Genomic DNA, 22,861 nt, shown 5'->3' with positions numbered 1-22,861 from the left:
AAGCATTGACAAAGCCACTGAAGTCCTGTTTAAAACAAGCATTGGCAAAGCCAACATGTTTGGCTTGTGCATAGGTTTTAAGCTTTTGCCAGGCACTGTTATTAGATGACCAGGTACTCACACAACTTTTCACCTGCTACCAACGATGGGTAGTTAATACCGCTATGGCTGTGCCTGGCAAGTGTCTTTGCCATGCCCACAAAAAAGCCCGAACTGCTGGCATTATCAATGTTTGTTATTCTGGCATTGCTACCTCTTTAGTTCTATCCTTAGTTTCCTATTGAGTAAGTGGAGCAACCTAATTCAGTAATTCAGAACTCCTCTTTCCATCTTCACAAAGTCATCTGGAATTCCCAGGTGCTGTTTGAGTAGCAACATGCGCTCTGTAAAGCACTTTGGATAAAGGTGCTATATAAATAACACATCATTAACAGAAGAAGCAGTTGCAAATGCATTGCTAATGTGGGAGTGAATGTTAAAGTCTTTGATGGTGAAAGTGGTTCAGGTTTGGAGATTTGGGTTGGAAGAGACATGGCTGAGGATCAGTACCTGGTTCTTTTAAACAACAAAAGTCATTAAATTAGCATTGAAGACATTTTATGGTATAAATGAGTCATTTAAGGCTGCACTTGCCATTTCAAGGCAGCAACTGCACTTGTGAGGTAGTGCTTTGTGACAAATTCAGACTATGGTCATCCACTGGGAGCAAGAGGGCCACTGATGATGAAGGAAGCCCACAGGCTACCTCGGTGAGGAAGGATAGCTCAGGGGCAATGCATTTGACTTGGAAGCAAGGAAGCAAGTCAACACAGCGCAACACAGATTTGACCCCCGATCCCATGCTTAGAAACCACTCTCTGATATTAAGCGTGTTATAAAAGAATAATTATAATTATAATTATATCGAGGGAATCAGAGGCGGTACATCATTGTTTTTCCAGAACCCCTCCTTTTTTCCAGATCAGCATATCTTTATATAGCGCAAGAGACTGAAACAAAGTTGACCTATGCTTTACAGGAACATTCTATGAGGTCTCCACCGTCAGAAACTACCAGCCCATTCCGTTGCTCCCTTCCCCCTCCCAACCAGAATCTGTTAAACTTCTCAATTCAATTCACAAGTCATGGAAACCTTCCTCTTCACCGGCAAGCACATGGGCCATACATGTGTCTACATTTTCAATAAACTATGCAGAGCCAGACATGCTCACACCAGCACTCCCCATTGATTCTATTAGATCCACAAGCCCTCCAAGGCTGGCTCACAGTTTGAAGACATTAACCCTTACTGAAAGAAGCCTGCAAAGTGATAGAGGCCTGAACAAATATAGAGGTCACTCATGGCATCATGTGACTTCTCAACACATCAGTCTGATTTCAAGATGGTGTATGTCTCCTCAAAGCCCCCATTCAGCACTCTGTGAATCATAATTAAAGACATGGGGTCAGGATTGGGGTGCCAGCACCTGGGAAGCCAAAGTGGGACAGTCCAAACCACCGGGAAAATGATTAGGGATTGTGGGTGTTCACTAATCACAATAATCAATAGCTCTACAAAAGCCTGCAGCTAGAGGCAGGGCGAGCAGAAGACTCTGTTACTCACCTCATGGCAGAAGGAGCTAGTAAAAGAGACTAGAACCAAAGAAAGAATGGGGGCTGCAAGCTTGCTGTAGCCTACAAATTAGACACTAGCCGAGACAAAACCCAGGGAAGAAGCTTTGAGACTTCTGAATGCTAACTCTCAGGAACTAAGAGACTCAAGTCCCAGAGAATTAAATATGCAAACCTGCTGAAAGTTCTATGACAGATACTGCCAGAGATGCCATTGAGAGGAATAAGAAAGCACCAAAAGCCTGCCGATTTCTATATTTCAGAACCTGGCAGGAGCCACAGAACAGGAAAGTGAAACCAAAGACTTCAGTGTTGACTGTTTTGGCCCAGGAGGGCAACATGTGGCTGTTGGGTGAGAGTATAACAAAATTTATAAGACACAATTCGGGACTCAGGCAATCTGACCATGCTCTTGCTGTTAGACATCTCTGTAGTGTTCGGCTTGGTCCCTTATGAACTACTCCACCACCACCACATGTCCTCTAACTTCCACTTCTGTACTTCAGCTACAGCCTGGATCAAAATCATTCCTCAGTGAAAGGACCTCTAGGATTGGTATCAGCGACTTTGCTGCTGATCCCATTGCGGTTCCCATAGGATTCCCCAAGGCTCCTGTCTCTCCCCCACCCTGTATATCACTTACACTAAATCACTATTCAACCTGCTTGAATCCCTTGGCATTAGCTACACCAACTTTGCAGATGACACACAAATGATCATCCCCATCTCCTGAAGCCATTCAGATGACACGTCATGATAAACAGGATTTACAGTATTACTCAACATTGGATTGGCAACGCATAACCTTGCTGTTAATCTGGACTTGTCATACCACCCTGTCCCCCTCCCTAGGCGCTTTAAAGTAAGGAAAGATTCATTTGAGGCATTGTGATGAGCCTTGGGGGAGGTGGGTCACTGAGAGGGACACCTTCCCATCCAGAAGGACCCCATGTTAATACAACCAATTACTAAATATAATCAATTATAGTTTAATTACATTCTCTGGCCCAAGGTGCGGTCAGCATCGACATTGTGCGTAGATACTAACAATCCTATGTACAAGAGAATGCACTAGGCCCAAATCCATGAGGTCACAGAAATCTCCAGTCATGTCTGAGCTCTCATGAGGACAGTCTGCAACCCGCACACGCCACACTGTTTGTTGATTGTTGTTGAGAATGTTGCAAAGATTTGTTTTTTCATGCAAGAGGAATGTGCCCTACAAGGCCGTGATCAAAGGCTGGCGCTTGGTGTGCATGTTATCACGCATTGGCCAAAGCATAAGCCGGCCCACTCCTGAGTGACCACGAGTTATAGCCCATGTAACTGACTAAACCCTAAGATCACTGAATTCCATGACACCAGTCGCCCTTTGCCCACCAACCCCGAAGTAACAAATCATGAAATGTTCAAAGATGATGGACCAGGGATATCGTTGAGCGACAATTGTGTGATTTGTATTGCGAGGTGCTGGGAGGAATACATTATAGTTCAGAATGAGGGTGGAGACCTCGAAGCTGGATGGCATGTATGGAGGGAGTGAAATGTGTGTGTGTAAAGGTTAGAGTGCCACAGAACCTCCTGTGTGTCTGTCTTGAGGATTAACAAAGTCCACAGTATGAGTGATAAACAAACTGTGCTGGGACCAATAAACTGCCATTTCACATGATAAAGGCAGTGCGTGTTTTTACTGTATGTTGTTGCCTCATTATGACACTGTGTACATTTAAAAGTTTCTGTTTGTACCTCTTTTCAGCAGAATGTTCTTAGCAGCAGAGTTCTTTGCTGTTGCTCTCATTTGCATGTGAGATTAAACTTGTTACACTTACAAGATCGACTTGGGCCTTGCTTCCCTAGCGGGTTGTATTCTCTCTGGTGTGAGCGTTCAGCTGCGTGCCTTCAAATGGTGACCCTGACATAATCCCAGCACCTGCGTACCTGCAGAGGCTTCCAGACTCCTTCTCCAGAATGAGCCATGCCCATCAAAGCGACTGGCCCCAAAAAACACGTGTGATGAGTGGTTTAGCATTAGTCATTTTAAGAAAAGTTCTCTCTGATTTTTGAAGCGGGGCGCCGCTCCGAGGAGAGTGCAGGCTGGTGTTGGAACCCTGTGACAGAGGAGTTAAGGTGAGCACCCACATATGAGTATATTCTTGTAAGCGATAACAGATGCATGGGGAAGTGTGAAAGGGGTGAGTATGTGGAGAGTAAGGTCATCGATGTGACGTGGATGAGTGTAGGGTTATTTGTTGTTAAAATTTGTATTATGAATGGAGAGTTTCAGTAATGTATTATATACGGTGAGGCTTTATAAGGTAAGGCAAAGGTAAGGCAAAGGTAAGGTAGGGAGCCCCTCCTCGGAAGGGGAGGGAAGGTGGTACCACAGGATTGTATATAATCTAGAGGAGGAAGATAAAAATAAAGGTAGTGGTCTTGTATAAGTAGTAGGCCTGGAACAAGTAGTGGTTGCTAGTTTAGCATATTGTTTTAGATTATTGTGTTCATGCTTTGTGGGCAAGGAGCTGGCCCCTGAAGGGGCAGTAATTGGGTGCTTCGTCGTTTGGTGTTGGATGATCTTGTGCAGTGGTGTGCAGTGGTGTGGGCGTGCAGTCAAGGGTTTTAGAGATGGGTGGGGTGTTGATGTTCTTGTTTTTGTGGTTACAAGCAAGCAGCAGCGTGCACGGCGCATTAGACAGATGTTGCAGGGCTAGTAAGAAATAGATGTCAATAGCATGGGGGAGGATCTCCAATAGAGCACAAGTACAAGGCCCTGCCACTGTATCATGACAGGGTGGAGAAATATCATAAGCAGTGGATCATGGAGTCAGGAGGAGGGGGGATGCCATGCCCATGATAGAGAAGGTTGCCGTGAGACACACCACGGGGACACTAAGAACACAGTGGTTTTTGTGACACGTCAGAAAATCTTCATCTTTCTCGGCGAACAAGTCCACAGAGAAAATTGATGATTAGATTCCCATCGTTGCATCTGGGTACTGCAGAGTAGTGACAAGGAATCTATTGTCCTGCTTTGGCTACACAAGACTTTAATTGACAAATACTGGGAATACGCAAAAGGCGATAAAAGGTACACAATCAAGCTTGGATTATTGACCACAAGAACCAGAAATAATAGGCTCCAAGGCCCTGAAGAAGGATTCAGGAAGAATCTGAAACTTGTTGGCAAACACTAACAAGACTACCATTGGTGGAGCTTATTAGGATGTTTATTATTGCACTTTTGTTAGAAAATTGAAAATGTTGATGTTATGAGACGTTGTTGTGTGAAACATGTAACACAACTCATCATTGAATGACTTAAACTTTTCTACACATAAGTCAAGTTTGAAGACTTAAATTATTTACTGAAGCATTTAATTGTTTGGACGTATCAAAGCCCAATATTAATCATGAATGTATAATTAGGTATCATCCATCTAGCTAAGGCTGGACATTAAACACTGCGTGAATCCTGTAACTACAAAACGCATGAAGGGGTCGAGCCCTGAGTTTGTTTGCAGAATTATTTAGGGATTATTTAATCCCTTGGGAGTGCAGAGAGGGGTAACCTGCAGGAATACAACAGGTCTTGTTTCTATTTTTCCCTTCTCAGTCTCAAGTGGCCTTGAGACATCTTACCCCTTTACACCTGAAATAACCCTTTATATTTGATTTATCTAAAGAATCTTTATTGATATTAGGCCTGGGGCCTAAATACCTTCAACTCTCTCTTCCTAAATATCTTCCTTTCCGAGCCCTTCGCTCATCTGTCTCCAACTTCCTCAGGGTCAGACGTTTCTCGAAGCAACGAGCTGGGGGTAGATCTCTCTCTGCGGCAGGGGCCTCCCTCTGGAACAGCCTTCCCGCCTCCCTGAAACTTGAGTAGAACCATCTTCGGTTCCGGAAGCACCTCAAAACCTTCCTCTTTGCTTCTGCTTTCTCTCTCCCTCTCCCCTGCTAATTCTTCATTGATACTGCACTGAACCTGCACCTGGGCCACTCTCACCGACCTCGGTCCTTGGCCCAGCCACTCTCCACTTGCACTGCCTCCCTGGCAACCCCTGCACTGCGGGACTGTCTCTGCATCCCTTACAGCCCCCCCTCCCAGCACTTGTCTGCACTTACCTTGCACTTGCCACCAGCTGGCCCTATTTATTATTTATTTTTTTATTCTACTTACCCAGTTCAGCACTTCCCCCTCCCCCCTTCCCCTTGCACTTTTTTCCCTTCCCCCTACCCCTGCACTTGCGCGATCTGAATGACACCTGGCCTAGTAGGATCGCTGTCTGTCTTTCCCCCCTGTTCCCCCCTCCCTGCCTCGTTGCGCCTTGAAACACTTGTGTATAGGCGCGTTACAAATGCCATATCATATCATATCATATCATACTACACAGGTACTTAATTTTCGAGCGTTAGCCAAACCTAGTAGTGACCCCCACCCTGCTTTCCTCTTTTTTGCTTACCACAGGATTGTATATAATTTAAAGGAGGATGATAAAAAATAAGGGTACTGGTCTCGTATAAGTAGTAGGCCTGGAACAAGTAGTGGTTGCTAGTTTAGCGTATTGTTTTAGATTATTGTGTTCTTGCTTTGTGGGTAAGGAGCAGGCCCTAGAAGGGGCAGTAATTTTGTGCTTCTTGGTTTGGTGTGGTGTTGGATGTTCTTGTGCAGTGGTGTGGGCGTGCAGGGAAGGGTTTTAAACAAGGGAGGGGTGTTGATATTCTTGTTGTTGTGGTTACAAGCAAGCAGCGGCGTGCATGGCACTATAGAGGGAATTTGCAGGGCTAGTAAGAAATTGACGTCACTAGCATGGGGAGGATCTCTCATAGAGCACATGTACAATGCCCTGCCACTGTATCATGACAGGGTGGAGAAATATCATAAGCAGTGGATCGCAGAGTCAGGAGGAGGGGGGAATCCATGTCCATGGCCAGGGCAGGGTTCACACAACAAGAGTATTTTGGAACACATGTCCACATTTCTAGTAGAAAAATATAAGGGGAAGCAGCTACAGAAGAGAAAAGAGATTCTCAATCTATATTGTATGTTTGAATATGCAGAAGATCAATTAAATGTAGAGGAGGCCGCATAGAAAGAGGAAAGTACAAAAAGGGAGAAAGAGAAGGCGGGCGCCAGTTGGGCTAGGGGATTATATCCCTTGACAACACTAATCCAAGTACCCAACATGATTGGGACCCCTTCTGCTGTGGTAGGGTCAGCATCAGTAACAACACAGGCCGCCGCTCCCCCACCTCCATATGCCCACCCGCCCAAAGTACTGCCATCAACATGTTACACATCTAGGGAGTTCAAGGATAGGTAGACAGGATTACTAATGGAATTGAAAAGGCTACAGAACTTCCCTAGGAACAGGAAGAGATATAAGTATATTGAGAGAACGATCAGGCAGTGGAAGTCAGGGGAAATACTGATCAAGATGGATACTGAAGGTATAAGATGTGTAGGTGTTTAGAAAGAAAGGAGCCCAGGTGGGTGGATTATCTTGGAGTGGAGAATACGGTGATGGGAGAGAATGTGGAGGAAGAGGGTGATGATACATTTACTGAGGATCAGAGTGAAGGAGGGGTGAAGAGCCGACTGAAGATAACCCCATGTAGAAGGTCCATGGGCGGGGGGTAGGTTGAGGAACAGTGCTGGCCAGATGGCATTGGTAAAGAGAAGAGGAATTATGAGGAAGGGTGTAGAGCAAAGATGCAGGTGCCTCTAATACATATGGGGGAAGGGAGGACGCAGTATGTTCCCTTTCCCCAAATGGATACTTTTTTTTAAATTAAGGCCCTCCCACAGCTCATAGCAGGGGTGAGAAAGTGGATATATGAGTTTGAAAAACAAACGGCAGGGGTGCCATTAGCATTAGGAGATCTGAAGAGCCTATTGGTTGCCGTAATTAGGGATCAGGCTGGGGATGTGTGGGTCACTTGCCATAGAGAAAAGTTCTACGATCATAATGGGGTGTTCAGTAACGTTGTATGTGGAACATTCTTTGTTTGCTATTTTAGAAAGTTTAAAATCTACCCTGACTATTCAAAAGTTGTCAGCATATGAGATGATCATCTCTAAATCCCATATTCATGTGGTTAGGTGTAAGACAGTGAATCCTGACATTTTTTTAACAGACATGCCCACTACAGAGGCTCTGATGGTGCATGACTGTGCAACACATGACGGGGAGGAGGATGACACTCATAAAGCAAGAGATTGTGCATTTATTTATTTATTAGGATTTGAAGCGTGCATCAGCCCAGAGGCATTGCGGCACTGTTACAGCAGGCATGTTAGCTATAGCAGTGGAAAATATCATATCTGGTTCCAGTGGAGCAAAGGTGCAGTAACATACAAACTCAAAACTGAGGGTACAGAGCAGGCAGCATTCATACTTAGTTACATTTGTCAGCAGGCATAAGTGTGTCAGTTGAATAGTGTGGTCTTGATTGTTTTGTGGAATGTGGAGAGGGACTTTTCAGCACAAAGGGTTATAGGGAGGGCATTCCAGAGTTTGGGGGCTTGATAGGGGAAGCCTATACCACCAGCTTTGGCTCTTTTGAATGCGGGTATGTGCAGAAGGTTGGTGTGGTGTGTCCTTCTGGGGTGTGTGGACGTGTTACGGTTAATGGCATCGGAGAGATAGGATGGGGCGGTGAGGCTATGGCATTTGTGGGTTAAGGTGTCTTGAAAGTTATTCTATCCATAACCTGCAGCTAGTGAGCCTCCCTCCTTGCTTCAGTGAGGTGATCTCTTGGGGATATTAAGGGCCGCTCTGAGTGCGTTGTTCTGCACAGACTGAAGTCTGTTTAAGTTTTTTGCAGAGGTGCCTACTAGGAGGGCGTTACAGTAGTCCAGTTTGGCGCCTATGGTGGCTCTAGCAATGGAGAGGAAGTTCTGTTTGGTAAGGTATGGTTTCATGGCATTTATTAGTTTGGTGATGTGGGCAGTGGCAGAAGCAATGGAATTGACCTGTTTGTCCATGGATAAGGTGTCATCTAGATATACTCTTAGAGTCTTTACGGATGAGGAGGCTTGGATGGGATATTCTCAATGGAGAAGTTGGCATATTGGGGGTGGAGTTTGTTCAGAATTTCTTGTGGGCCAATGATCACGATCTCGGTTTTGTCTCTATTGAGGCATAAACTGTTACTTTTTGTTGATGGGTCATCCACAATTGGTCAGGAGGATGGGCAGATATGGACAGGGGCAGCAATGGTACGACTTGAGGAAAGGGAGTACAAGACGGTGGTCATAAAAAAGTTGCCTACACATTATTCTGCACAAGCGGCAGAACTTGTGTCGCTCATCGAAGCACTGAGAGTGTCTCAAGGGCATTGTGTCACAATATATTCTGACTAGATGTACGTTACAATGGTACATGCTGGTCTTTCACGCTGGAAGAAGAGGGGGTTTCGGAGGGCGGATGGATCACCAGTGTGGCATGCGTTGCTGTTATAAATATTGATAGAAGCATTATTGCAGCCATCTGTTGTGGCAGTTATCAAGTGTGCCACCCATACCCAGAGGGCATACAAATTCTCAAAGTCGAACGCAGCCGCCGACATGGCAGCCAAAATGGCGACGTATCTGCTGAATAAAGTATTGTACCTGTTCCGCCGGAAAACAAACATCCAGTGCCTTACAGAGCAAACAAGGAAGGATACTGGAGAGGGAGAAGGAGTTATGGTTATGGAGAGGGTGTAAGCAATCTCTGACAGATCTACTATGGAGGCTGGAGAGCTCTGGGAAGACATAATGCCCCAGGAGCTGCTAGCAATAGCATTTGAACAATTTCACTACCCGTCTCACAGTTCAAAACCACACCTCCAGGAAAGCATCAAAGAAAATGTCATTCATTGCACCACATGTCAACGTTTTAGTACAGGAATGACACTACAAACATTACGGGGCTTCTTGTCCTGCCCTGCCCCACTGGGCCATTCGTGAATTATACATAGACTATACTGATATGTGTGAGCTTTGTGATGGATCGAAGTACCTCATTCTGGTGGTCTGTCCTTTCTCAAGGTGAGTGGAGGCAGGGCTGTGTGCGCACCTGGATGCCAAGTGTGCTGTGAGGTTTCTAGAGCGGCAAGTTATCCTGCGCTGGGGTGTGTGCAAGTTTTTAAGATCAGACAATGGAACACATTTTTTCAATTCATTATTCCAACACGTTACAGCACTTCTTGGCATCAAATATCGGATATGTTCAATTCATCACACAAAGGCCAATGGCATTGTGGAGAGAATAAATGGCCTCCTCAAGAGCAAGTTATATAAGTTGGGCACCACATTAAAGAAAAACTGGGTGTACTGTTTGCCCTAGCCCTTTTCAGTTTACACATACAGCCAAGTAAAGATGATCATCTGTCACCTCACAAGGTGATCACTGGCCGGTGTATGCAGACCCCCAAATCCCCTGTGAGAAGGGTTTCTGATGCACACGGTACTGCAGCAGTGTTAGGAGAGGATATCAGGGAATATTTCACAACCCTAAATCGGTCAGGATTGTCAGAGGATAGAAGGTCAAAGATGCTGTGTCTGTTTTCCACCACAGGGTGGTCTTTATAAAGGAGGCAGGTGACTTTGTGAGGTGTGGTTGTTTTGTTGACGCTTGTGGCTGGGAGGACTCATTTGGAATGAGAAGCGGGGGTAGGGAGATTGTCATTGTGATGGAAGGTGTGGTTGGATCAGTCTCAGCGACGGAGACTGACAGTGAGGTGGTAGTGGGGGATGGGGACAGAAGTGCTCTTTGAGGAGGCGGTGAGTGGGTTAGGTCAATGGGGAGTGGGAATAGTAGGCAAGCAGTGGTGGGTATGTGGGAGATGTGGTGGGGAGTGTCAAGGGAGGGAGGGCAGTGATTGGTGCACCTGTGGAGTGCGGGTAAGAGAAGTTGTTGCTTGTTGATCGAGCCCGGAGGGCGCTAAGGGTTTAGGTGTACTGGGTGAGAGTTTGAGTTCAAGGGAATGGAGACGAGGAGAGACAGGGGTGATGGCCTGATGGCAGGGCTGTAAAAGGATGGTAAATTGGACCAGAGAAGAGGTGGTGAGGTATGGAGAGTCGAGGGAGAGTGGCGGTCATCTTTTCCACGTTTAGTGATTTGGAAGCAAGAGGGGTGTGAGAAAGCATAGGTGGGTCAGAGGGAGAAGGTGATAAAGCAAAGGTTTTAGAAAGAGCAAGATGTGCTGCTTTGAAAGAGGGTAAAGCGTTTGAAGGGAGTGGTATATGGAGGGAGGTAAAGCAGGGGATGGGGGTGCAATAACAATAAATGTAATAGCACCACCCGGATTTTGGACACCTGGATAGCGGGAGAAAGGGCCTAACACGGGGGGGAACAGTGAATGCAATAACAATAAATGCAATAGCAGGACCCACATTTGTGACACCTGGATAGCGGGAGAAGGGGCCTAACACGGGGGCACAACAGTGAATGCAATAACAGTAAAAGTAGTAAACTCGAACGGCATGCAGAAATCAGAAAGTCTAAGTTTGAAATTCCTGAGTAGTGCTAGCTGGCACAATCAGGTCAATTCTGATAAGCAGTAGTCTGTCACAATTAGAATGTCTGGGGCAGTCAGGTTAGATGTGGAAGGTTCCTATTTTGCAGTTATCTGGCACGGTCTGTCTAAATGTGAGAAGCTGTTGTGTTGCCAATGTCGTTGGGGGCACAATCTACTGAAAACAAATTATTTGCCTGACCACTCACAGTGCAATATATTGCTGAATTAGGCCGACTATCCTAAAGTAATATATGGCTAAGGGATAAAGTTTATCTAGTAGCAAAATGTGACTATTTGGCATAAACTACATAGGGGCCATATTTGGCTGCGGGTCGTATTTAGCTGAGACAAGACTTAGCAATCAAGGTTAGAATGATTTTCGTTGGGATTGGACAATTTACAGAGGAGCAGTAATTGCTCAGCCAGTATTGTTCTTATCCCCCTACCTTGTCGGTTGATGATGTTTGACGGCTGCCCGCAGCACTGGGTAACATGGGCAAAAACGGTCTGGACCTGCCTCTTCAGGAACTGTTGTCCTTTACTTCGGGTCCCTCACCACGGGGGCTGCACGGGCTGGGGATGCCCTGGAAGTGTGATCTAAGGCGGTTTCCGGTAAGGCATCAGGGGAGGGGGTGGGATGGGAGGCAGGATGAGAGAGGGAAACAGGGAAGTAACTCTGTACAAACGGTTGGTAGAGGAGAGTGCGATCGGTGTGGGAGTACTAAAATAATAATTTTAAAAACTCAAGAAGCTGGCAGCAGGGCCCAGGGGAGGGCCCGGATCTCTGGAGGCCCACAACACTCACCTGCGATGCTGAGAAAAGTAGCATGCAGGGAGGTAAGCATAGGCACTAGGCCAGGCAGCAGTGACTAATCAGGGGAGGGGGAAAGGGTGGGATGCGGGGTGAGGGAGGTGAAGAGGGAAGTGACTCTGGGCAGAGGGTTAGGGAGTGGAGAGAGTGATCATTGGGGGGTACAAAAACAAACATTTTTTAAAAAAAACTCAAATAGCTGGCAGCAGGGCCCAGGGGAGGGCATGGATCTCTGGAAGCCCACAACACTCACCTGTGATGCTGAGAAAAGTGACGTGCAGGGAGGTAAGCAAAGGCACCAGGACAGGCAGTGGTGACCAATCAGGGGGGGCGTGATGGGAGGTGGGAGGAGGGAGGAAAACAGGGAATCCTGAGATTATAACAACTCAACCACTGCTGCTGGTGGAATATATCTACATGAAAAATGGGGCACAACTGTACCGTGATTTGTTACAGCCTAGTGTATCCAGTTTCCGAAAAACAGTGAGCAAATAAACTGTTTTCCGAAAAGCCACTGTGGTTGGGGGCAAACACAATTGTAGAAGAAGGCTGTGGAGAAAGACAGAAAGGATACACTGATTTTCTAACTATCTCGACTCACACGGGAGCTGGGACATAATACAGAAAACAGCATCCTCTGATAGGTGGAATTATCTTCAAAATTCACACGACCACGACTGAACCTAAACAAAGAAAACAAGCCTGCTTGTTAAGTTTCACCTGACTGCTCCAGTCCCATGCCACATTAAGAAGGTGGTAAAGTACAGCCCCGCCATCTTACAGGTTCCAACACATGGCAGGTACTGACTCGACCTGCCATGCTTTAGGGAACCAGAAGACTGCCCTGATGAAAGTGGCTATAGTAAGAATCACACCACTGAAACCGGTAGGCGGTGACTGCTACACTATAGAGGCATTAATCTGAACTACTGTATGTGAGCAATCCTTTTACTTCACCCCTCCCTACGTTAAATACCAACATTTCTAAAATGCAGAGTGGAGTGTGTATTGTCTTCATGTTGTTTTGTCATACAAACTTCAGTTGTTTGTATTTTGTGTCTTTTAGACCTCAGTGCAATAGGTCTACAGGCAATCCGTAGGCCATTACATTCACAAATACCCTAGTGGATGGTTGTACTCAAGAGCATTGATGCACTGATTTTTTATTGTTTGGCTATTTGTCTCTTCCAATACGCACACCTAGTGGAAGAGAGTGGTTGATGGGCACAACATGAACAAGGCTGGATGTTTTTACCATTGATAGAAGTAAGTAGTTTACCTTCTTATCCTATCCCTTTTTTGATAAGCGTTACATCAGCACTCTCTAGGTTGCGGTGTGGATAGGAGGAAGGAATAGTTAGAAAATCACTGTATCCTTTCTGTCTTTCTCCACAGCCTTGTTCTTCTACAATTGTGTTTGCCCCCAACCACAGTGGCTTTTCCAAAAACAGTTTATTTGGTCACTGTTTTTCAGAAACTGGATACACTAGGCTGTAACAAATCACGGTATAGATGTGCCCCATTTTTCGTGTTAACAAGTATCTAGAGTAGGGGCCTTATCTTGTCAATTTACTCTTTGCCCTCCCCTCCAGGTTAATTCCGGATTATATCTACATTTGCAATTTTGTGCACCAGTGGATAAATCCACAATTCCAGGGACCGTACGAGGTGGTGTTTTGTACTCCCTTCGCCATCAAAGTGAAGGAATTACGCTACTGGGTCCACCTCTCTGACGTTCATAGGGGACCTCCAGAGAACACACTGGTGCATCAGTTATCTTAAAATAAGGGGTGATGGTACTAGTACCCCGACCACCTTACCCACCTCTCCAGGGACAATACAGGTGTGGTGCTACGTTGAAGCGGCAGACCAAAGCTCAGCTACTAGCTCCACATTTGTCTTTGTCTGGGAGTGCTTTTCTCTCTCTCTCTCTCTCTCTCTCTCTCTCTCTCTCTCTCTCTCTCTCTCTCTCTCTCATTCTCTCTCTCTCTCTCTCTCTCTCTCTCTCTCTCTCTCTCTCTCTGTCTTTCTCTCTCTCTCTCTCTCTCTCTCTCTCTCTCTGTCTCTCTCTGTCTCTTACCTACTTCCATCCCCATCTCATTCCTTCTTCCTTTGTGTATAAAGTATGTCTTGTACATGTTTCTCTTTTCTGTTGTCTTGTGTGTCTGTGCTTCTATTTCAGGAAAGAAGAAGATTGTTTGTTAAGTAGGGAACCGAGGCATAGAAACACAAATGAGAGATTGTGAACATATATCTGTTATAGTGGGTCAGTAATTGCTGGACGATTGTGTGTGATGTTGCTAGTACTACTGGGAGTCTATTGAGGAGGGTATTATAGAGGGGTTGTGACTGTCAGGATTGTGTATTATTCAAATTTAATGATACATATAAGTGTTGATAATAGGAGTGGATTCATATCTACAACAGTACTAATGGGAACACTAATAATAAAAATAGAAGTGGATTTAATGATTCTAACATGCAGGTTACATCTGTGAAGAAGGCAGAGAATAGGTAGTTTACAACAAGCAGGGGATTGTCAAACACTATTGTCACAACTGTCAATATTCACTTCAGTCTCTTCTGACCCACTGCCTTCCTCTGACTCCTCACCTGTGGAACTGGTATCTGAGTTGTTGTGGACTGGGCTCTCTCTGTAGGGGCGCTGAGGCGATGTCTGAAACCTGTCTAGATTGGAAGCCACAGTGGCCACTTGTAAGCTGTAGCCCTGTGGCCTCTCCACCGAGACAGGCAAAAGTTCGGGGAAAAAGCCTTTGAAAGAAAAAACCCTGTTGCCAATAAGTCTTTGACTTGTTCTTCGGTCTTGATGTTGGCGAAAAAAAGGAGGAGCTTCTGAGGAGAACTAGTCCATGCAAGGTAAGTTGTATCCGCATACAGCAATCAGGAGATCGTTGGCTGATTGAAACGGTTGCCAGTACGGAAGGAGGATGGAGAAACGATCAAGAACAAAGTACCGAAAGCAAAGAAGGAGGGGAAGCAGAAAAGGATGAGAAAGGCAATAATTAGCCGAAAGGGTGGCAGAGAGAGACAGAATGGCGACAAGATGATTGCCGATACAGAGAGAGGGAAAGGCGGGCGAAGGAAGAGAAACAAAGAGGCGGGACCGAAAGAAGGTACCCGCACGGAGAGAAGGAAAAAAGAGCACTGGAACGCAAGCACAGGAGAGAGTGGAAGCGAGTCTCGGATGTTGCAATGCACAGCTAGTCGGGAGGAATGGAATAATGTACCTCCCAGCCAGCCACACACCAACAACGGGTGAGAAAGACTAGCCCGCCACCACACCGCGGGAGTTACGTGAAGGAACATTCAATGGCCGCCCCAGCGAAACCGGTGCCACTACTTCTAGGAACCCGGATGCATGACAACAATGAAATGGTATAATAATATTTCTGACAGTACTGCTAAAGCAGCCATCCTTGAGAATGCGTATCGAAGAATGAAAAGAGAGGTACGACAAATGTATAACGCATATCAAGGGCTGGGTTTTGATGTGATTGAGGATATTCATCACCCCGAGTTCACTAATTCATGGTACCCGGATATGAGTGATGTGGGATTCCACATGCATCAGGGGCTCCCAAGGTGTTAGTATCACAAGCAGTCTCAATTATAGAGGCAAAATGCCTGGTTCATCTTGCGCTATGCAGAATAAATGAAATGTTCTAGGCTCTCAGTGTGGAACTGCAAATGGTGGGCCCAGACTTTGTAAAGTGCACCGAAAACCCGAGGAACATCAAGTGTGTGGAGTTACCTTATCTGATGGTGAAGTGGCGATCGTACGTCAATAATAACTGGCAGGACAGCAGACTTCCTTGCTTGGCAGAAGGACTGGTAACATATAGCAAGGAAAAGATAGCACTAGTGGTCCACTTCTGTGCGCAAATCTGGACAGAGCATAACTCAAAGTTGACCTGGATTGCAGCAATGGAAAAGCCAGTGCGATTGTATAATGAAGAAGAAAATAAACTCTGTTTCCACAGCAAAGGTACAGTCTTTGTCGGTACAAATGAACATTGCAATAAAACTTTATTGATCGCAGACATGATGAAAGGAATGGTGGCACTGATGGATTACTACTAGATTTGTGGCCACCAAGCTTACTTGTGCTGCCCAGTGCCATGGAGGGGCTGTTGCTTGCTGGCCACATTGCATTCATGCTATTAGTTATCCCAGAAGAACACATGAATGGAGGAATACTGCCTACAGAGGGGCCGATTAGTTTCACCGCAGTGGAAAATAAAGGTAAGAGTATGGTGCCCAGGCAAGAGCCCCACATCCAGCTAGGGGAAGACCAGTTCCATTAACTGCAGAGGATGAAAAGATTGAATTACATTTCTAAATAATCTTCCACATTGCTTGCTGAAATACCAGAGGAATGTATGCTTTTCAGTTAAGAAGAATCTCTTTTCACCTCTTTACTCATGACGAGATTGCAGGCTGCAGCCAATACCAAATGTTTCCAAATAGTGAGGTGGAAACTGGTCCAGCTCACGAATGACACAGAGCATGGGCTCAACATGATCAAGGTTGAGTTACAGGCACTGAGACTTATGACAATGAAAATCGCTACGTGCTCGACATGTTAACAGCAATGTATGGTGGTGTTTGCCAAAAATTTGACAATTCCTGCTGTACATTTGTGCCTCCGGAAGACACAGAGAATGCATCATTATCCCACATCATAGCAGCTGTCCAAGGCCTGGGTGTTCACATGAAGGAGGAAGGAGGAATTTGGGACAGTGATTGGCTAACTATGGCAATTAACTGGGCACCGTTGTGGCTAGGAGCAATCGTGAAGATGTTAATGCACATCATTGCGTTCATCCTGGTAATTTTCTGCACTTGTCGGCTGGTTCTTCGATGCTGTGCCTCCGTGGCACCTGAGAGCGCAAGAATGATGGTATCAATTGGGGGTTCGAAAGTACCTTGTGCAACAAAAAACAATGATGTACAAACCGATATCCCACAGGGCGGCACGAAGTATGAAATGTTCCCCATCCCGTATGGAGATGAAGTTGATCCGCTATACCACATGATCATTTCCCCACACCCTGATCCAGAAAATAACACAGAGGTTTGGGTGGACCTGGCAGGGGAGGGGAGATGCATTTACATTACCTGTTCACCTGAAGAGTACGCACATAGAGAGGAGAGTTTGCAATCAGTGTGCAGGCTGTGGGTGCGAGTAAAGGGGAATAAGCCATATGTAGATGTAGAAACTGGGGAGCGGGAGCACAGAACTATTACAGAAGTCATTACTCTAGAAGAACAAAAGGGGGAAATGTTGGGAAGGGGCAGCCCCGCCGCCTTAAGTGCTTTAACATAAGGTGAGATGCATTCGAGGTACTGTGATGAGCCAGGAGAAGGGGGTCAGTGAGAGGGACACCTTCCGGTCCAGCAGGACTCCATGTTCATACAACCAATTACTCAATTTAGTCAATTACAGTTTAACTACATGGTGTAGCCCGATGTGCAGATGGCATCACCATTTTGCATCAATACTAATAATCCTAGGTAGAAAAGAAGGCTTGCACTGAAAATACGGCATTACATACACTAGGCCCAATTCCATGAGGTCCTAGAAATCTCCAGCCATGCCCGAGCTCCAATGAGGACAGTCCGCACTCCCACCTGCCACAGTGTTTGTTAATTGTTCTTGAAAGTGCCGCAAAGATGTGTTTTTTTCCCCCCAAGAGGAATGCACCCTACAAGGCCGCGATCAGAGGCAAGCGCCTGGTGTACATGTTATCTCACATTGGCCAAAGCATGACCCAGCCCACTCCCGAGTGACCACAAGTTATGGCCCATATAACTGACTGAATCCTAAGATCTTTGAATTCCATGACACCAGGTGCCCTTTCACCACCAACCCCAAAGTAACAAGTCCTGAAATGTTCACAGGATGGACAGTGCACATCGTTGAGCGACAATCATGTGATTTGCATTGCCTGGTGCAGGGAGGAATAAATTATAGTTCAAAACGATGGTGGAGACCTTGGAGCTGGATGGCGCAGAGGAAGGAAGTGAAATGTGTGTGTGAAGGTTCAAGTGACCCAGAACCTCATGTGTGTCTGTCTTTGGGACTGTCCATTGCACAGTATGAGTGATAAACAAGCTGATGGAAGACTGACAAACTGGGCTGGGGCCAATAAACTGCCATCCCATATGGATGAAGGCAGTACCTGTATAGGGTCCAACCAATCAGCTGTGCAGGTTTTTACTGCATTTTGTTGCATCATTATGATGCTGTGTACCTTTAAATGTTTCTGCTTGAACCTCTTTTCTGCAGAACGTTCTTAGCAGCAGAGTTCTTTGCTGTTGCCCTCATCTGCGTGTGAGATTAAACTTGTTATCCTTACAAGATCGACTTGGGCCTTTCTTTCCTAGCGGGTTGACTTCTCTCTGGTGTGATCATTCAGGGGTGTGCCTTCAAATGCCTAGACCCAGCCTTTTCATCCTTCCTCATTGACGGTACCCCTACACTTGTATCGGAACTTTTGAAAACTCTAGGTGTTCAACTTGAGCAGAACGTTCCATGAACAATGACATCGATGCCCTTGCCTCTTCCACTGCTCACACAGCCAAACTCGTTTCACTGAGCTGAAAATTCTTCACCAGAGAAAACTGCCTCTCACTAACCGAAGCTATTATGATCAGCAAGCTGGACTACTGCAACGCTCTAAGCATGTGCACATCTTCATAAAACCTTGACAAATTACATCTGTTACAAAGAAAGCCCTCCGTGCTGCTTTGGGCTTGCAGAAATCAGATCACATCTCAGCTTCCATGCACAAGGTCTATTGGCTTCCCATCAAGGCCCACATTGACTTTAAAATCCTGACACTCACATTCAGATGCATCTACAATGAGGCCTCTACCTATCTCAAAAACTGTATTGTCCCGAAATGTAATGTGTGTCCACTACGATTTTCCCCCTGCCTCTCTCTGTAGACCCCCAGATTCCACAGCAACAAAAGCAAGAGGCACAAGCTTCTTAGTATCTGCTCCCTCAATCCGGAACTCGCTTCCTCCCAACATCAGAAACAAACGCGCCTACCTGACCTTCAGAAAACTGATCAAAACTTGGCTTTTTAACCACTATGACTAATCTGTTGCAGTTCTTCCCTGATGACCACCTACCGACTGTCCTGTTTACCTAATGCTTACCTGAACAAACACTGTGATACCTCCGGGTTTGGGCATTTCACAAATGTAATAATTACAATGAATACATAAATAAATAAATAAATAAATAAATAAATAAATAAATAGCCTGAATAAAACTCAACAAGGGGAATTAAATAAGTGCCAGTAGGGCAAGCCCGTGACTCTGATGTGGTTGCAGTACTCCTGAATGTCTTACTACCAGGAACCTGATTGTTAAGTGTGTGTGAAGAAGAGCCCTAGCAGAGAAAAGAAATGTAGCCATGAAATAATAATGATTACAAAAATTATACATTTAAGCAATATGATTTGAATAATTAATTTTTGACAGGAAGATGTAGTTATAGAAAATGACCTTCTTAAAAAATTCATGTTGAGAACGTGTTGTGATCATTACATCACAGACTAAGGCTATCACCCTGCCGAGATAATGCCGGTTATTATGTTCATGAACGTCCATTCCTAGCCTTGAAACTCCAGGCAGCACCCGCGGTGTGTCTGCATCCAGTCACAACATTGCACTTGAACATTTTAGTCCCCGGGGTGCCCTGGCAAGTAAGGCAGTGATATGGGGGAGACAAGGCTTTGGGACTGTGCACCAGGCAACGTTTCAAAGCACAGAGACATTAAATTGAATTGCCAGCCCATTACTGCAGAGTACTAGAACACCAAGTTGCAGAATCCATGTGCACGTATTGAATATTTTGGCCTAATAATATCAGTGAAGCTTATTTTCTGCATTTTGGTCACGTTTCGTTAAAGAGCTATTGCGTTGATAAATTCTGTTTTTTCTGGCTTTTAAAGAAAGAATAATACCCTAGGTGTAAACTGAAGTGGGGTGAATCACAACTTTGCAATGTGTCAAATAAGAAAACACCCTATTACCTCAGCAGTGATGTCAATTCATCTAAAGGCCAGAGGACAGCACAGGAAGTGATGTCCTATGACCTTTTTTCACCGGAAAGACATAACAGGAAGTGACTTCACCTAATCTTTGACTCGAATGACATGACCGATTGTTGTCGGTGGGGGTGTCAAGAGCAATTTTTGAATACACCTTAGATTAATAGGATCACAAAACGTTGCTAGAGCAAACTAAAGACTATTCTAGTTATCAAGCATATTTTCATGCTCTCCTTACTATACCATGGGTTGGGCCATGATATGACAGGTGTACAACCAGCAGAAGTAACATAAGACAGGGGCACACACCTCATATTCTAGTACAGCCTCATGAAGCCAGTAGCTGGTCTTCTTTGGCAAATGTTGCTTCACATGCAAAGTATAGTTGTCATTTGCTAAACACAGCCCCATGTTTCCAGTTATTGCCATTACAGGCCATGTGCAGCCTCCTATATGCAGATACAGCTATTTGATGGCAATAATAGCCTCACATGCAAGATGTATTTATAATAAGCAACATACAGTTTGACATATCCCGGTGCTGTGTTGCCATCAGATGCCAAGTGCAGCCTCCAAACCCTTGCATGCCAGTTAAGGCTTCATACCCATAGGATGGCCACCATACACAAGGTGCAACCTCACATTTGCAGGTGCTAACATGATAGTACAGTTTACAAGCTTCAGAAAAGCCATGTTCCCTCTGGGACCACTGCAAAAGATTTAGGACTACAGGCGTTTGGCGGTGAACCCACTTGGTAGCAGTCTGTACCACACAGATTCACCTGGTAGCTGTGGCTGAGCAGTCAGACTTCTCTCAAGAAAAGTTGAGCAGTATGTGGAGTATACAAAACAGGGCAATTCTTCACAGCAAGACAAGCAAACACGCAACAAGGCATAGTGTAAAGATATTAAGGCATTTATTTATAACAGAACATCTATGAAAAACACTAAGGCAAATCACGGCAAACAAATCAAACACAATTACTCTACGAAGTAGAAAACGATCAATCCGCCTAGCAATATTTCAACAACTCTAGGTTCTACCGGTATCACTTATTTTCAGACAGAGGTGTATACCTCAACCTAGATGGCACTCGAACATTAGTTAGGACGGGAGAGAAAAAGATAGGCAGGTCATGAAATCAACACAGTTCAATCCTTCGCGGATAAAATGCAAGGCAGGAAGGCAAGAATCACAATAGATCATAAAGTTCAGAGGCCAGGCCCACTCGGAGAGAGGCAAGGCGCGATGTCCCAAAAAGTCTCTAGAGGAGATGCATTCAAGTCTTTGTAGCAAATTGTTATCGGCAGGTTGAACCAGTTCAGAACTATAAATGAGAAAAGCTTGGAGGCGACCCAACGGAAAGGAGAGGATTAAGACACCTCGCTCAATCTGATCGAAAGGGAAGCCAGGCGGACACGGTACCTTATTGTGGAGAGCAGCTCAGGCGGGGGCAGATGTTCCTGGTGGTGGATGCACGTCGGGTCTTTGCCAAGAGTAGAGAGGTTCTCGTCGTTGAAGAAAAAGGAAGTCCGGTGCACCACCAGGGAAGAGACCAGCCGCGGAGTGCTCCGTCACAAGGCACCACCTTTTGGTCGCTGTACAGGGGTAGTGGCTATCCGGTTGCTGGGGTGCTCTGCACGGGCAATTCAACCACTGCGTCCTGAGGCGAATAAAAAGCAAAGGGGACTGGTTGTTCCCACCAGTCAGGGGAAGAGACTCTCCGGCAGGGAGATCTCCTCTGTCGTCGGGAAGTGGTGAGTCGGTTCCGCAGGGCTCCACCGGAGGTGTCGTTGTGCAGGTCGGCTCAGCGTTACCTTCGTCGGATTCTTAGGTCCTGTGGCGACTTCTGAAGATCCAGTCCCAAAAGCCCTGATTTTATGCAGAAAACCCCCATTCATTCAGCCTAGCTGTCAATCAACACATGCTAAGTGGTGAGCGGGAACGCTCACCACTTGGGCCAATCACTCCAGAGTGCGACCTGAGTTGGCAAGGCAACTCGGTCCAGGGTGCCTAAACCCCCTCCCACACCCCTGAGGTAACAAATGGAATGGCACCACTTTGGAGGTTCTCTGTACAGAGGCCCGCCAAAAGTGGAACAAAGGGCTCAACCTTTGGTTTAGGAGTCACAGAGACGAACACAGACGCCATTTTACAAACCGAGTTCTGGCAGAAAATACCATCCGATAAACTTATTTAGGATAAGTAGACCGGTGGTATGTTGGAGGTTAACGAGAAAAAGTATCAATCTCCAACAATGGGACGAATCCCAAAGGGTTATGCTCGGGGTCGAACATAACAAGTAGTTTCCACTGCCACCAGCCAAAACTCGACGAGGGAGGACGGGACAGTGCCCCCTCGAGTAACAGGTCTAGGAGTAATCGAATTACCCCTACTAGTACGTCCACAATAAGATGGTTTGTACCAGTCCTGTTAGTAAATTTAGGTCTAGTAAAGCCAATGGTGACTTTACATGCCCGGGGAGACAGTAGTCAGTCCCCGGGTATGGAGTCTATGGTGGGGGTCCGCTAGGACCCCCTGGTGTTACGGCACGTAGGGTGCGGTGTAACACACATAGAAAAACATATGAGACCCTATGGAGTAAAAGACCCCATAGCCCATCGAACACATTGACATTTCAAAGGAATTACACACACATACATGTCCAAGAGTGGGAGAAAAGAGTCTCACTCTTGGCAGGATGGAAAAAAACAAACTCCAGAAATCCAGCAAAGCTGCTGGGGGACTCACTAGGTTAGGAAATTCAGCCTAAACAGAGAATTCTCCCTAACACTCGCCCCCCCCAGACTAAGGGACAGGAGGATTTAATCCACTCCTGGATG

Source organism: Ambystoma mexicanum, chromosome 1q (assembly GCF_040938575.1).
Source record: "Ambystoma mexicanum isolate Mex_15411 chromosome 1q, UKY_AmexF1_1, whole genome shotgun sequence".
Lineage (NCBI taxonomy): Eukaryota > Metazoa > Chordata > Amphibia > Caudata > Ambystomatidae > Ambystoma > Ambystoma mexicanum.
Note: the sequence above shows the minus strand (reverse complement) of the source record.